The sequence below is a fragment of the Lacerta agilis genome, chromosome 16 (assembly GCF_009819535.1).
Source record: "Lacerta agilis isolate rLacAgi1 chromosome 16, rLacAgi1.pri, whole genome shotgun sequence".
NCBI lineage: Eukaryota > Metazoa > Chordata > Lepidosauria > Squamata > Lacertidae > Lacerta > Lacerta agilis.
In genome coordinates, this window is record NC_046327.1 from 6,570,346 (window position 1) to 6,586,240 (window position 15,895).

A 15,895-nucleotide genomic window follows, 5' to 3' on the forward strand; every position below is an offset into this window, starting at 1 on the left:
AGCAGTCCGAAATCAGGCTTCTCCGCCCCCTCCACCAGCGACAGAGTGGCGGGGGAGGGGGAGCAGCCCGAAATCAGGCTTCTCCACCCCCTCCACCAGCGACAGAGTGGCGGGGGAGGGGGAGCAGCCCGAAATCAGGCTTCTCCGCCCCCTCCACCAGCGACAGAGTGGCGGGGAGGGGGAGCAGTCCGAAATCAGGCTTCTCCACCCCCTCCACCAGCGACAGAGTGGCGGGGGAGGGGGGAGCAGTCCGAAATCAGGCTTCTCCACCCCCTCCACCAGCGACAGAGTGGCGGGGGAGGGGGAGCAGCCCGAAATCGGGCTTCTCCGCCCTCTCCGCCAGTGGCAGAGTGGCAGGGGGGCGGCGGAAGGTGATCTCGCCTAGGGCGCAAAAAACCCTAGCACCGGCCCTGTTTATAACGCGAATCACATCCAATTGCGTTTTAAGTTTTGGTCTTCTCTCATTTCATTTCATCCATTCTTCCTTTGAGGGTGTTGTCTCCATTGCTATTGCCTTCTCAATGGGTAATGCCATTGCCTCATAGAAACAGGTAAAGTCCAGTCAAAGGTGACTATGGGGTTGCGGCACTCATCTTGCTTTCAGGCCAAGGGAGCCAGCATTTTGCACAGACAGCTTTCCAGGTCATGTGGCCAGCAGAACTAAACCGCTTCTGGTGAAACGGAACAGCGTGACAGGAACCAGAGCGCATGAAAACGCTGTTTACCTTCCCGCCACAGCAGTACCTATTTATCTACTTGCACTGGTGTGCTTTCGAACTGCCAGGTTGGCAGAAGCTGGGACACAGCAACAGGAGCTCACCCCGTTGTGGGGATTTGAACCGCCAACCTTCTGATCGGCAAGCCCAAGAGGCTCAGTGGTTTAGACCATGGCGCCACCTGCGTCCCTAATGCCTCATAAAGGACCGAGAGACTGCAGGGATCCTTGGAGCATAGTTTCAAAACCTCCTTAAAAGCGGAGCACCGCAAAGAGCAGATCTCTGAATGCAACCTTAGATCGGCACTTTAAGGTAAAGGGACCCCTGACCATTAGGTCCATTTGCATATGACTCTGGGGTTGCGACGCTCATCTCACTTTACTGGCCGAGGGAGCCAGCGTACAGCTTCTGGGTCATGTGGCCAGCATGACGAAGCTGCTTCTGGCAAACCAGAGCAGTGCACGGAAACGCCGTTTACCTTCCCGCCAGAGCAGTACCTATTTATCTACTTGCCCTTTGATGTACTTTTGAACTGCTAGGTTGGCAGGAGCAGGGAATGAACAACAGGAGCTCACCCCATCACAGGGATTCGAACCGCCGACCTTCCAATCGGCAAGCCTTAGTCTCTGTGGTTTACACCACAGTGGCACTTAGAAAGATGCACTTTAACATGAGCACATTAACTGCAGGGTATACGCGGGCTCTTTCGACCAGCAACCGAATCATCTCTTTGACAAAATTACCTTGACGCGATCTGGGCTTACATCGTAGACAATGGGGGAGGATAGAGGGAAGACTGTTTTCGTTCTGCAACTTTTTAGAACAGGCTAAAATATTTATGGCTTTAATGGACAAGCTCTTTGGGTTGGTGTAAAAGGCGCTGTCAAGGCTGACGTCCCTAGCGCTGTCCCCTTTTATAAAAGATGGCGATGTAGCTTGATCGTCTTAAAAATAAAATAAAAGAATTGTTGCACAGTCATTAATATTAGACTTAAAATACATTAATACATATGGATCAAAGCAGGGGGGAACACAAAGCTCTCTAAAACGTCAGAAAGGCATGCAAAAAAAATGGGGCATGGATTTTCCTTAGGAACAAAAATCAAAAGGGCAAGAGGCCTTTGAGGAATCCTGAAGGGTTTTTAAGGTTCTTAGGAGGGGGCTAAAGTACCTGAAGCACGAATAGTATAGTATATAAATGGGAATAAATAAAAAACCTTCCCAACGTTCACTTTTAGAAGCCCAACATTTTGTTTTGCAGCATCACAGGGTGGGGATATGCAGAGGAAAGGGGCAGAGCCATGTAGACAGAGACTGCTATTCCCTTCCTTCAATATTCTGGGAGCAGGTATACGGTAGGTTCAGTTCCTTCCTAGAAACATTACAGGAAATATCCCTTTACATGAGGGGCACTGCACCTAAACTGAACATCCGCTAAGTTTCTGCAGTATATGAGGACTTCTTACACGCAAACTCATAATGACAGGCTTTTTTCCCTAGGTTATTTAATAACCACAGCAAGGATCAAAGCAGTCAGCAAGTATAAATGCATTGATGACTCTTCCCCTGAAGATTGGTTCCATTGTCAATTAGACTCCCTGTTAGTGATCAATTAATTCATCTGGTAAGGTTTAGAGCAGGGGTAGGCAACCTAAGGCCCGTGGGTCGGATGCGGCCCAATCGCCCTCTCAATCCGGCCCACGGACGGTCTGGGAATCAGCGTGTTTCTACATGAGTAGAATGTGTGCTTTTATTTAAAATGCATCTCTGGGTTATTTGTGGGGCCTGCCTGGTGTTTTTACATGAGTAGAATGTGTGCTTTTATTTAAAATGTATCTCTGGGTTATTTGTGGGGCCTGCCTGGTGTTTTTACATGAATAGAATGTGTGCTTTTATTTAAAATGCATCTCTAGGTTATTTATGGGGCATAGGAATTTGTTCATTTCCCCCCCCCCAAAAGAAATATATAGTCCGGCCCACCACATGGTCTGAGGGATGGTGGACCGGCCCACGGCTGGAAAAGGACTCCTGGTTTAGAGGATGAGAGGAAGGAACAGATTAGCTGTCATATTATGCTGAGAGCTGAAACTCATTCGTCGCACAGTGAAACAGTTTAATCTAAATGTCCGCACAAAAGCAATGCAGTAGTATGTTGAGAAGCTTCGCATTTTAATGCAATTCTTACGTGAATATTTAAAATGATACGTAAAATGATGAACCTACACAGCAGCACCATTGAGGAAGACCTCAAGAACTGCTTGATGATAATAAAATGTTCCTCAAGAGGTGCTTATGCAAAACAATTCAAAAATGGCTGATTAAGTGACCACATTGATGCAATAGCTTTCAGCTTAAAAAAATCAAAGCAAGGGGAAATGGCGTTGCTGGATCAGATCAAGGATTAGTGGGCAATTGCCCTCTCCTGCAACAGGAAGAGCCAGATTTGCTTATAATTGATATGCATAGGTGCACATAGAATCATAGAGTTGGAAGAGACCACAAGGGCCATCCAGTCCAACCCCCCGCCAAGCAGGAAACACCATCAAAGCAATCCTGACAGATGGCTGTCAAGCCTCAGCTTAAAGACCTCCAAAGAAGGAGACTCCACCACACTCCTTGGTAGCAAATTCCACTGCTGAACAGCTCTCACTGTCAGGAAGTTCTTCCTAATGTTTAGGTGGAATCTTCTTTCTTGTAGTTTGAATCCATTGCTCCGTGTCCGCTTCTCTGGAGCAGCAGAAAACAGCCTTTCTCCCTCCTCTATATGACATCCTTTTATATATTTGAACATGGCTATCATATCACCCCTCAACCTTCTCTTCTCCAGGCTAAACATACCCATCTCCCTAAGCTGTTCCTCATAAGGCATCGTTTCCAGGCCTTTGACCATTTTGGTTGCCCTCTTCTGGACACGTTCCAGCTTGTCAGTATCCTTCTTGAACTGTGGTGTCCCTAACTGGACACAGTATTCCAGGTGAGGTCTGAACAGAGCAGAATATAGTGGTACTATTACTTCCCTTGATCTAGACGCTATACTCCTATTGATGCAGCCCAGAATTGCATTGGCTATTCAGAAATAATTACTAGAACAGAAATGCAGTACATCTCATCAGAGTCGTACCTACAACCTGTGTGCCTATTGAGTTTCTGTCTAGGTACTAACTGTTGATAGGCGTCAACAAAGCCTTCTGCCATTACACCTTACGGTTCTTCATCTTTAAACTGGAAATAGAGGACTGTCCACTACACTGTGGGACACATGGCCCCTATCTCAAGGGCCTATCTGATCTAGGAACCTTAACAGCATTCACCCAGCTATATCCATGTTGTTCTCGGAACACAAGTGGGAAATGATCACGGCCAATTAGATAACCTCCGTTGAATTTTGAGATTAGGAGAGCCCATTGCTTCCTGCACACCAGTGAAAACACGTGAGATGGTTAGGTGTTGAGTTACTCTGTGGTTTATAACTGGAACTAATTATAGAAGATGTTTTCCTGCCTCGCAAAGTGCCATCGAGTCGAATGTACACCACCAAGCCAGTAACTAAGAGTTTTCAGAAGGCGATGTTAGTGATTCAGAGGGGCTTGGCTATTGTTGAGTTCTAGTCTTCTTCTGAGAAAGAGAGAAAGAAAATGAGCAAATGAAAAACACTGCAATTTTTAAAACTGTCATAATAAGTTGTTTTATGGAATTTATGAAAAGGACTTTATTTAGATGTCATCTCTCTCTCTAAACGTCAAAATTTTGGAAGGTCTGCTTGGATGGGCAATGTTACAGATTTAAAGAGTGGGAAATGAATTTGGAAATGAATAACTTAGGATTTAATTGCACTGTGGATGGAAATTGCTGCGTTTGCTATTTCACTGGCAGGTTAAAAGCCCACATTATTTTTTTTATTTCAATGGGTTTTTATTTCTTTTCCCCTTGCTGTAAACGTGCAGTTGCCGGATTGCTGTTGTTATCCAAATAAAGAGATCAATTCTAGACAAGTCACAATGATTTAGCAGTTTGCAGTGGACTTAGATACACACACAGTAATCCTCTGCCCTATCCATTTCAGCTGAGGAGGGTCAGCTCTTGAGTGCAACTGCTGATATGGATGGGGCAGCTGTTAGCTCCCAAACCACCTCAATCTGTCTGGTTAGCTAGCTAGCTAGAGAGAGAGTTGCTAGGAAACCATAGGGTCGTGGAGTGCTTCCCTGCATATATCCAATGTCTTTATATAGACTTGTGTTTATATATTTTTTGAAAGGTGTTCCACGGTGCCAAAAAATTGAGACACAGTGATGAATTAGGTCCTTTAGGCCAACCTTTCCCAATCTTGGGTCTCCAGATGTTGTTGCACTACAATATCCATCATCCCTGAACCCTGAGCCATCCTGGCAGGGGCTGGAGAAATAGTCCAGCAACATCTGGAGATCCAAGGTTGGGAAAGGCTGTTTTAGTTGGTTCAGTAGAAATGTACGACCTACATTTGCTATATCTTTGTGAGGTGGATGTGTTTCTCCGTTAAGGAGCCATTTTGTCCTAACCTCTTCTCTGAAATAACCTGTCATTTTTGCTCCATTGTGCTGCTGTAATATTATTATGCCTGTTGTCCTTGTTCATGGAGTTTTCTTGGCAGGGATACTGGAGTGGCTTGCCAGTTCCTGCTCCAGGTGGAAAACTCTCCACTATGCCCTGTCCATCTTGGGTGGCCCTGTACAGCATAGCTCATAGTTTCTCTGAGTTATTCAAGCCCCTTCGCCAAGACAAGGCAGTGATCCGTGAAGGAGAAATGATACTTTTGAATTGTGGTGCTGGAGGAGACTCTTGAGAGTCCCATGGGCTGCAAGAAGATCAAACCTATCCATTCTGAAGGAAATCAGCCCTGAGTGCTCACTGGAAGGACAGATCCAGAAGCTGAGGCTCCAATACTTTGGCCACCTTGTGAGAAGAGAAGACTCCCTAGAAAAGACCCTGATGTTGGGAAAGATGGAGGGCACAAGGAGAAGGGGACGACAGAGGACAAGATGGTTGGACAGTGTTCTCGAAGCGACTGGCATGAGTTTGGCCAAACTGCGGGAGGCAGTGGAGGATAGGGGTGCCTGGCGTGCTCTGGTCCATGGGGTCACGAAGAGTCGGAAACGACTGAACAACAACAATATTTTTATAGATCTGGGTGGGTAGGTAGGTAGGTAGTGAATCCCCCTAAACCCTAGGAATGAATAAATCAGTGGCGTCGCTAGCCTCTGCGCTGCTGGGGGCGGCGGCAGCGCAGAGGCACCCCCTGGGGGAGGGGCACGACGCGCGCGCCGTGACGTCATCATGGCGTCACGACGCACGTGTATACAGAAAGGGGGGATTTCCCCTTTCCGAGGCTTTTTTTTCGGCGGGGGGGTGGTGGTGACCAGCGAGGAGGGGGTGACGGGTGACCCCCACCTCGCTGGTCGCCCCCCCCCGCCGAAAAAAAAGCGGCGGAAAGCGGAAAAAGAAGTAGAGCGGCGCTTAAACGCGCCTGCTCTGCTTCCTTTCCAGGCTTTCCCCGCCCCCCCTCCCGCGGTTTTTTTCGGCGGGGGTGGTGGTGACCAGCGAGGAGGGAGTGACAAGGGTGACCCCCACCTCGCTGGTCGCCCCCCCCCCGCCGAAAAAAAGCGGCGGAAAGCGGAAAAAGAAGTAGAGCGGCGCTTAAACGCGCCTGCTCTGCTTCCTTTCCAGGCTTTCCCCGCCCCCCCCCCCGCGGTTTTTTTCGGCGGGGGGGGGTGACCAGCGAGGAGGGAGTGACGGGTGACCCCCACCTCGCTGGTCGCCCCCCCCCCCGCCGAAAAAAAAGCGGCGGAAAGCGGAAAAAGAAGTAGAGCGGCGCTTAAACGCGCCTGCTCTGCTTCCTTTCCAGGCTTTCCCCGCCCCCCCCCCGCGGTTTTTTCGGCGGGGGGGGTGGTGACCAGCGAGGAGGGAGTGACAAGGGTGACCCCCACCTCGCTGGTCGCCCCCCCCGCCGAAAAAAAGCGGCGGAAAGCGGAAAAAGAAGCAGAGCGGCGCTTAAACGCGCCTGCTCTGCTTCCTTTCCAGGCTTTCCCCGCCCCCCCCCCCGCGGTTTTTTCGGCGGGGGGGGGTGACCAGCGAGGAGGGGGTGACAACCCCCCTCGCGGGTCGCCCCCCCCCCCGCCGAAAAAAAGCGGCAGAAGCACCCCATCCATGTGCTGCTGCTCCGGGGGTGACGGAGGGAGCGGCGGCGCGTGGGAGTGGCGGGAGGGGCTGCCGCTTGACACCCCCACCCGCCGCTGCTCACCCTGTCACTGGGGGCGTCCCGCCCCCACCGCCCCTCCCCAGCGACGCCCCTGGAATAAATATTAGGATTTTGATCAATTGGGATGTGGTTTAAAGTACAGTGGTACCTCGGGTTACATACGCTTCAGGTTACATATTCTGCTAACCCAGAAATAACGCTTCAGGTTAAAAACTTTGCTTCAGGATAAGAACAGAAATCGTGCTCTGGCGGCACGGCGGCAGCAGGAGGTCCCATTAGCTAAAGTGGTGCTTCAAGTTAAGAACAGTTTCAGGTTAAGAACGGACCTCCAGAACGAATTAAGTACGTAACCAGAGGTACCACTGTACAGAACTGTGCCAGGCAGGGAATTCAGGAAACTCCTGGGCCGGCTTATGCAAATATTAGCAACATTATGTTATGGAAATTCTGCTCAATATTGATCCAGAGCAGATTCCAATGTATAGGTAGCAGAGTAAAAACTTAAAACAAATTGCAGGACTCCCCCAAAACATAGACCAGAGGCAATTACTATTTAAGCCAGCAGAGCTTTAGTGCTACTGAAGGCAAACAAGCATAATGGTCACAAATCCAAGAACTGTTTGAAAACCAAAGCGCGGCTTCCAATTGGCTGCAGGAGCATGGAGAAAGGTCTGCCCTTTTCAGTGATGCCAGTGCCAGATCTGGGTCTGAAGGGCCCTCAGAAAAGGAGCCTTTATCCATCCCTTCACATAGCAGTAGGTCTGCAGCCATTGGCTTAGCTAGGAGTAACCATTCTATAATTCCCACAAAGCCCCTGATGTAGCTCTGGAGTGTTGTGAGATATTTTAAAATGGTACCACTTTAAATAAATGGTCGCCCAGGGTAGGAAGCTCAGACCAGGCACCTGTGCCCTACAGGGGTGATGGGGTCCCAGCAGCTGCTTGAGGGTGTCGGGTGCTGGGTCCAAGGGGCAGCCCTGTGTGTTTTGTCATGTGAGAATTCTTTTCACAGTGGAAAGGGCAGGGCAGACGAAATACAGATCAGAGGACAGCGTGTTTTAGGTAGAGTCAGCTTTGTAGGCCAAGCTGAAGAAGACTGGTGGACTTGCTCCCAAAATTTAGGGTCACCGCTCATTCTGTGGATGATTGCTTCTTATTTCTGGGTTTGTAGGCCGACAGCAATAGCAGGCAGAAGGAAATGAGATTCTCAGCTGGAGGAGAGTCACGAGAAGGATATTTGCTCTCCTAAAACATGCCTCCCAACGGAAGATGTTGAAGAAAGCTCTATAATAGAATGACTAACAAGGGGCAACCACAGTATACTCCAGCATAAACGTGGAAATAATTATATTCCCAAGGGTGGAGCAATTAATATTAAAAAGTTTTATTATGTGGAACCATTAAAAGCACGCCTGTGGGGTGCTTTTAATGAGTTCCAGGCCTGTGTGTCCCTAGCCAGCGCTGGGTGACCAACATACCTCTCTCACAACTATATATTCTTTAAAGCTAACTTAATTTTTCGTTTGTTTGTGCCCTATTCCACGTGGCTTCTATGCTTCCCTAAACAAATGGGAAATCTGGATATTGGTGATAACATTAACAAAGTGAGACAGCTCCAAATTCAACCCCTGGATCCACTAGGGGGCAGGAATGCCAACTAGAGGGCCCCAGTTGCCCCACCCCACATAATAGATCACCATTTGAATGGCAATGGCCATCAACTTCAGGGGATCTGGTCCCCTCAGATATTTTATTGGGGGTACCGAAGGGACCTCAGCCCCTAGGAGTTGGCTCCTATGCTAGGAGTGTGGGAAGGAGATGCATTTGCAAAATGGCTCCGGAATGCTACCAGCTGATGAGCACGAATTCTCATGAATGTGTTTAGGCTGAGAAATACACTATTTGTTTAAATTATTTCTTCTCTGAATATCCTTTCTTTTCTTTCTTTCTTTTTTTTAAAGCATCTAAAGGAGGCTAACGGAATATAAACCACAAATAGGGCAGGGCCTGGGTGGGTCTCTTTCGCAGAGCGGATGACCTGATGATGGAATCCCGAAAAAAAAAGGTTATAGTTAAGTCAGGGCTTACTAACTCTCTGAAGACAGGGACTCAAAAATATTCTCCTTGGAAGAGCAGGCAGGCTAAGGAACCGATTTCAAGAGAGAATTGGATGTCTTGATAAAGCCCTATAAGCTGCCAGCAGGTAATGTTAGTAACGGAGGATCTTGATAGGGTTTTCAGTTGGGTTAGCTGTTCAATGGATTTTGTGAGGGCCCAGGAATACAAGGAACATAGCTGTCAACTTTTCCCTTTTCCCACGAGGAATCCTATTCGGAATAAGGGGATTCGCCTTTAAAAAGGGGGAAAGTTGACAGCTATGACAAGGAAGATTCACTTGAGTTTCTCTGAAGTTTAGGCTAACACTTTTACAAAAAGAAAAGCAGGTCAAAGGTTTGCATTAATGTGTATATTTAGAGGGGAAATACTCTTAATTTCTAGAGAAATCCAATACTTCTCACCATACTCATTTGCCTGCTCAGTCTGCTGTCTAGGTGCTCACTGTTCACGGACAACTTCGGGGTTCCTGTTCTCACTCCTTATATTTCTTTTTCTCCAAGTGGCTTGGACCAGAGAACCCTTGAGAAAGAGTTCCTCTTCAAATGGGGGTCTGTCCTCTGTCCTTCGGCTACCTTCTGTAAAATAGGGGGCATACTGAAGGCGGAGGGATACTCTCCAATCCAGCCATAGGCAAACTCCGGCCCTCCAGATGTTTTGGCCTACAGTTCCCAACATCCCTAGCTAACAGGACCAGTGGTCAGGGATTATGGGAATTGTAGTCCCAAACATCTGGAGGGCCGGAGTTTGACTATGCCTGCTCCAATCTATCGGATATGGAGATTTCCTGAGTGCATATAGGGTTATAAGCTTATTGCTCCTCTCTTCCGAGCGCTGTTACTGCTGTCTTGCAAGCATGGTTCAGCTACGACACTGCAGCCTAGGAGAACAGTTCTACTCTGGCCATCGTGGTACGAAGATTTCAAAATGGTATTGCCCTAAGATGTGCTGTTTGAGAAGAGTGTGGGAATATGTTTCGCAGGTGCTTTTGCACCTGTGGTTATTTATGTTTATTTGTGCTTGTTTGTATTTATTTGGTAATATCCTTCCGCCCTGGAAGGAAAGGTAAAAAGGGATCCGACGGGCAGTTCACTGCATGGATCCCTCCGCGGGTAAAAAAGGCTCCAACTTTAAATGAGGTAACGGTCATTAGTCTTCTTCCCGCCAAAATCTAGCACGGTAACAGGCCTGTCATTGGTTGTTATACTTGTTATGACGTTGATTGATCTTCTAATAAATAGTAGCCGCTTCCTGTTTGTGGTGTGGAGAAAGCGCGAGGCAGGCAGACTAAGAACATTGTTGTGTGGCAAGCACAGATAGAAAGAGAAACTGAAACCAACCAGGCTTCTTCACCAGACTGCAGTCTCCGTTGTATTTATTTCATTTTCGTTTTTACTTTAAAACCTTTTATTTGGCCGTTAGTTTTTGGCCACCTTTTAGTTTAGTTCTTCTTATTTTCCGGAACATTTTGGAACTCGCAGACGCTCGCAGAAGACTTACGAGGCATCAACAATCCGAACTCACAAGCTAAAACCTTCAGATTGTGGCCAGCGGACCCTTTTCACGGCGCGGTGGGAGCAGGGCTCCAGCATTACCAGCCATCCCATCCGCAGGCTACCCCCACAGAAGAGAGCACTTGCATGTGCAGAAAGGAGAGCGTGTGAGAGAAATAAATACAAAATAAAGAAGACAAACTCCATTTCATAAAGCAGACTGGGTATCGTATGATAGACATCTGGCAGACAGCTCAGCAGATGCTTAATTGCTGATAGTAAACAAAATGCATTGGTTTTGCTATAATACACTGAGGAGTGAGAGGCAATAAAAGTCAGAGGGCTTTCAATGCATCTTCTTATTAAGGTAAACAACCAAGAGTCCTGTTAATTGCACCCTCTTTCTTTCCTTCCCACTTCCCAGCCTCTTGGTATTTCAGCAGTACTCTCACTTTTTTGCCATTGATCCAAAACCAGAGAGACTGCAGAACTGCACGTCTACCCTCCATCCAGTCTGATGTGTTTGCAAAACCTTGACAATGAAACATAATTTCTTTCCATTACTATTGTTGCCATTGGTCACTGGAGGATAGACAGGCTGAAGACAGTGTTGTAGCGTCCTTTGCTGACACCCGGGGCCATTATAAGGAAACCAGGGGAAACTAATAGTACCGGACTTTGCAGTGTTCAGAGAACTGGAGAATTCAAACACAGGACTGGGGTACCTGTGGCCCTCCATGTTTGGTTGGAATCCTACTCCCAGCTATGGAGCTCGCAGAACTGACTGGGAAGCTCCGAGACCAGAGGGACGATGCGGTGGAGAAAGACTGGAAGAAATTTAAAGAGTATTTAAAAATTCATGTTAACATCAGCATTTAAGAAGAGAGCAGGCAGACCAGATAGGCTACAGATTTGAAATTAATACAAGGTATAAAAGCAGATAGAAGTTGTGATAAGGAAAATAGAGTTAGATATAGATTAGTTGGTGAAAATGAGTTTAAAATCTTAAGAATTTACTAAGGATGATATTCAGTGAACTCAGAAGGAGAGGATGCGAGGAAGTCAACAAATGATGTTAAGGAAATTTGATGTTTAATATCATCTTTGTATTTTTTTTCTTCTCTGTTTTTCGTATTGTATTTTTGTATTTTTCTGTTATTGTTTGTAGTGTTGGTTTTGTTTTAAAAATTAAATAAAAATTCTTGTAAAAAAAAAAAGGAATCCTACTCCCAGCAGCCCCAGGCCAGCAGCCCCATTAGTAGCAGCTCGTGTGTCTTTCCAACACAATCTATGTTCCTTTCCCTGGACAGGGTTGGGGCTGTGTGGTTGCACAGGTGGGGCTGCCACTGCCAATGAATGAATGAATCTTTATTTGCGTCAGCCTAGCAATAAAACAACAATACAATATACAAAGAATAAAAATAAAAAGTCAATTATATAAAATACATTTTAGGGTTTTGAATCAATCATCAAATAGTGAGCCTTATTCTGATCATCCCAGCTAAAAACCTTGCAACCTTTGCTGTCACCTGCTTGTCTTCATCTGTCAAGAGAAAGGACACTGTGGCAGTGGTTGGGCGACCTGGAATGGACAATAAAAGAGGGGTGATAATCTCATTCCTCAAGTCTTTATAAAGAGTGCAAGCCAGAAGGGTATGCACCACCGATTCGATACTGCCATCTCCACAGGGACATAAGCATTTTTTGTGTGGAATCTGTTGGAATCATCTCTCGAGTGCAGCCAAGGGCAACACATTCAATCTTGTGAGAGTAAAAGCTCGTCTTTATTTGAGAATTGCTAGGTTATGTACATAGGGTGCCAGAGAGTCGAAATGGGGAGGTGGAAAATAGTCATACCATGGGCAAAACTTCCTCATTGTGACCAAGTTGTTCTGACGCTCAATATCATTTAGGCGCTGACAAATTAGACTGTTTGCTTTACTAAAACCCAAAGTGAATAGCTGTTGTGGTGATAAACCACAAGAGTGAAGTTTTTGATAGACATTTTTAGTCCAGGCGCTCTTGTGACAATCTTGCAGCACTAGGGATATTAGACAGGGGGGATTTGAGTTTAGGCGAAGCCAATAGGTAAGTGTCCTGCTCAAGATCCATAATTCTACCAAGGGAAGATTAGCCTCTAGGCGCAATGATGCGTTTGGGACACAGGGTGGTACAGAGAAAATTTACCTTAAGAACTTTGGACAGCTTCCATAGATCCAAGGTGAGTGCCTGTCCAAATCTGAGCCCCATATAAATAACTCTACTAGGGGTTTAGCTTGGAACACTTCCAGGACCGATGGTTCTAGTTACAGGTAGGTAGCCATGACGATCTGCCGTAGTCGAAACAAAATAAAAAAATTCCTTCCAGTAGCACCTTGGAGACCAACTAAGTTTGTTATTGGTATGAGCTTTCATGTTCAGATACCTGAAGAAGTGTGCATGCACACAAAAGCTCATACCAATAACAAACCTAGTAGGTCTCTAAGGTGCTACTGGAAGGACTGATGGTATATGTTTACCACCTTTTGTGTGAAGAAAGCGCTTTGGGACACTTTTTTCATTTGCACATTTCTGGTGTGCTCCCCATGACCCCATCGACTACAAAATAAGGCCAAGATATTTGAAAACTTTGACCTGTTCAATTGGCTGGTTGTCCATGTGCCACTGCCAATCTTTAGCTCCCATCTGCGCAACAACAAGTCCCCAGCCTTGCCACTGCCACATTCCTATCCAGGGTAATGTTGGTCCTGGGAGGATGGCTCCATTATTCCACCTCACCATATATTCGCCTTCCCTGTTTTAACATCTTGGCAATAGCATCAGGTTTTGTTACTAGGGGTGCCCCTCTACGGAGAGAGTCCAGACCCCTTCTTCCATTTTCATCTTTCAAGAATTTGAGCCTTTTGCTGCTGGAGATGCAACGAAAAGCATGCAGACAGAGGTGTAGGAAGCCACTCGGGCACCCGGAGCGGCAAACATGATGTGCACCCGGGGGCAGGGCGTCGTAACGTAGCGCGCATGTGCAGCATCGCTACGTACGGCGCATACTGTTGTAAATTGTCCAGGGAAACGGGAACAATGGGCATGCTCCCTGCTGGGCTAAACACCCCCCGGCCGAACTGCTGGTCGAACTTCAAAGAAGAAGAAGAAGAGTTTGGATTTGATATCCCGCTTTTCACTACCCAAAGGAGTCTCAAAGCGGCTAACATTCTCCTTTCCCTTCCTCCCCCACAACAAACACTCTGTGAGGTGAGTGGGGCTGAGAGACTTCAAAGAAGTGTGACTAGCCCAAGGTCACCCAGCAGCTGCATGTGGAGGAGTGGAGACACGAACCCAGTTCCCCAGATTACGAGTCTACCACTCTTAACCACTACACCACACTGGCTCTCTGGAACAGCAGCAGAAACCAGAGACCTAGCTTCAGAAAGCCAGGCACTCTTTCTGTTCACTTAGCAGTAGAAGATGCACCACAGAGGCTGGTATGAGCATTATAGTTAAGCATTTATTAGGCGAACATGAGGACAAAAGAAAGCATACGTGCAGTCACCTCCATGTTCGGAAAACGAAAGAGAAAGTACAGACTGAGGAACGGAAGTTCCCAGCAGCACACTGGAACACTATACAGACATGTGACAAGCTCCCATCCTCAGTCTGTTGTTAAGGTGGAATGGGAATTACAACACATACATCGTACATAGTGACGCTGCGCTATGTAGCAGGTTGCCACCACCGCTCCAGTACCATATGGACGGTTCCGGGATCCTCTGCTCGTGGCTGCAGCTGCGAACGGAAGATCCTCTACATGCGGCTGCAGCCACAAGCAGAGGATCCCGGAACCGTCTGTACAGCACTGGAGCAGCACCGCTGGCAAACCGCATGCCTTGTCACCCCCGGAGACGTGGCACAGGGAGCGCTCCGCACCCACGTTGCTACGCCCCTGATCCCAGATGCTAAGGATTAAACTTTATTCCACCTCTTAGCCTCTTGGCTCATGAGTGCAAAAACACTGGAATGATTGATAAGTGTTGGATGTTTATTTATAAAGCCAACGTTTCCCGTATTAATATTTAACACAGTTAAATAACTTGGACATATTAGGCGGCCTGTGTTGAAGTTCTGCCTGTTCTGCACTGACTCTGCCTCTTCTCCATCCCACTTTCTTGGTATATTCTTAGGCCTCTTCCAAACAACATTTCTAGCTATGGGTAAGGAGAATATGCCAGGGCAAATGCAGCCTGAAATCCTCTCATTCCAAGGCTGCTGTTGTGAAAGGGATGCTGGTCTCCTGAGAACCCAGGAGGGGAGCCAATTGCCTGGAAATTCTCTTAAGACCCTCTTACAGGGGAGCTAGACAAATGAGACAAAAAATTCTGCAGTATGGCGGCAAGAGTAATTAATTAGCTCCCTGCTGCCAGGGGCACTCAGAGTCCCAGATGATGACAGTCTAATTAAGAACTTCCCTACTGTGTAAATTGTAGATAATCATTTGCTTTGGAACAAATTAACAATGGCTTTTCTAATAGTTTGTTTCGCGGGGGACTAATTAGAGTAATTAGTGGCACAAACTGAAAGGAACCTGAATAGGAGTTTCAGGCTTGTAGTTCATTAATGCCCCTAGACTATTGTTTGAGAGCATTGTTGCAGGCTTTTAAATTTTTCTTTAATCAAGGGAGAACACTCCCATCTAATCCTGGTACCATGTTGTGGGCAGGACATTTCGCTGCTGAGTCTAAATGGACCTTTTGATGAAGGTGACCTTGACTGAGTGCTTTTCTTTTCTTGGAGCAAGTGGACAATAACCTCTAGGGGTGATTATGATGCTTGGGCGCAGATACTGTGACGTGAACTGGTATTATGAGTCACAGAATGCCAGTTGTTAGGGAACAAGAATGGGAGGTGGGCATGGCCTTCATGCCTGGTTTATGAGCATCCTTTATTTACATGCTGGCTTTCCATTAAAAAAAAATCATGCTCTGCGCAGCTAACAGGAATGGGAACAATACAACACAAAATTATTTTATTCATTTATTTATTATAAAAATATTTATCCCACCATTCAGCAAAAAAAGACAAAAAAAAAACTTCCAATGTGGTTGACAAAGACCTGTGAGAAGACAGCCCCTGTCCTCGGGCTTACAATCTAAGATACACAACACAAAAGGAAAAGGGATCCGGAGGGAGGAATAACAACAACAACAACAACAACAACACTCTCAATTTCTTAGTAAGTTTTAAGAATACTAGAAAGTAGCCTCCTCTCGTTGGCTTCAGTGGAACTTTTTCCGAGTGGAAATGTATCACATATAATAGGGACGCAGGTGGCTCTGTGGGTTAAACCAC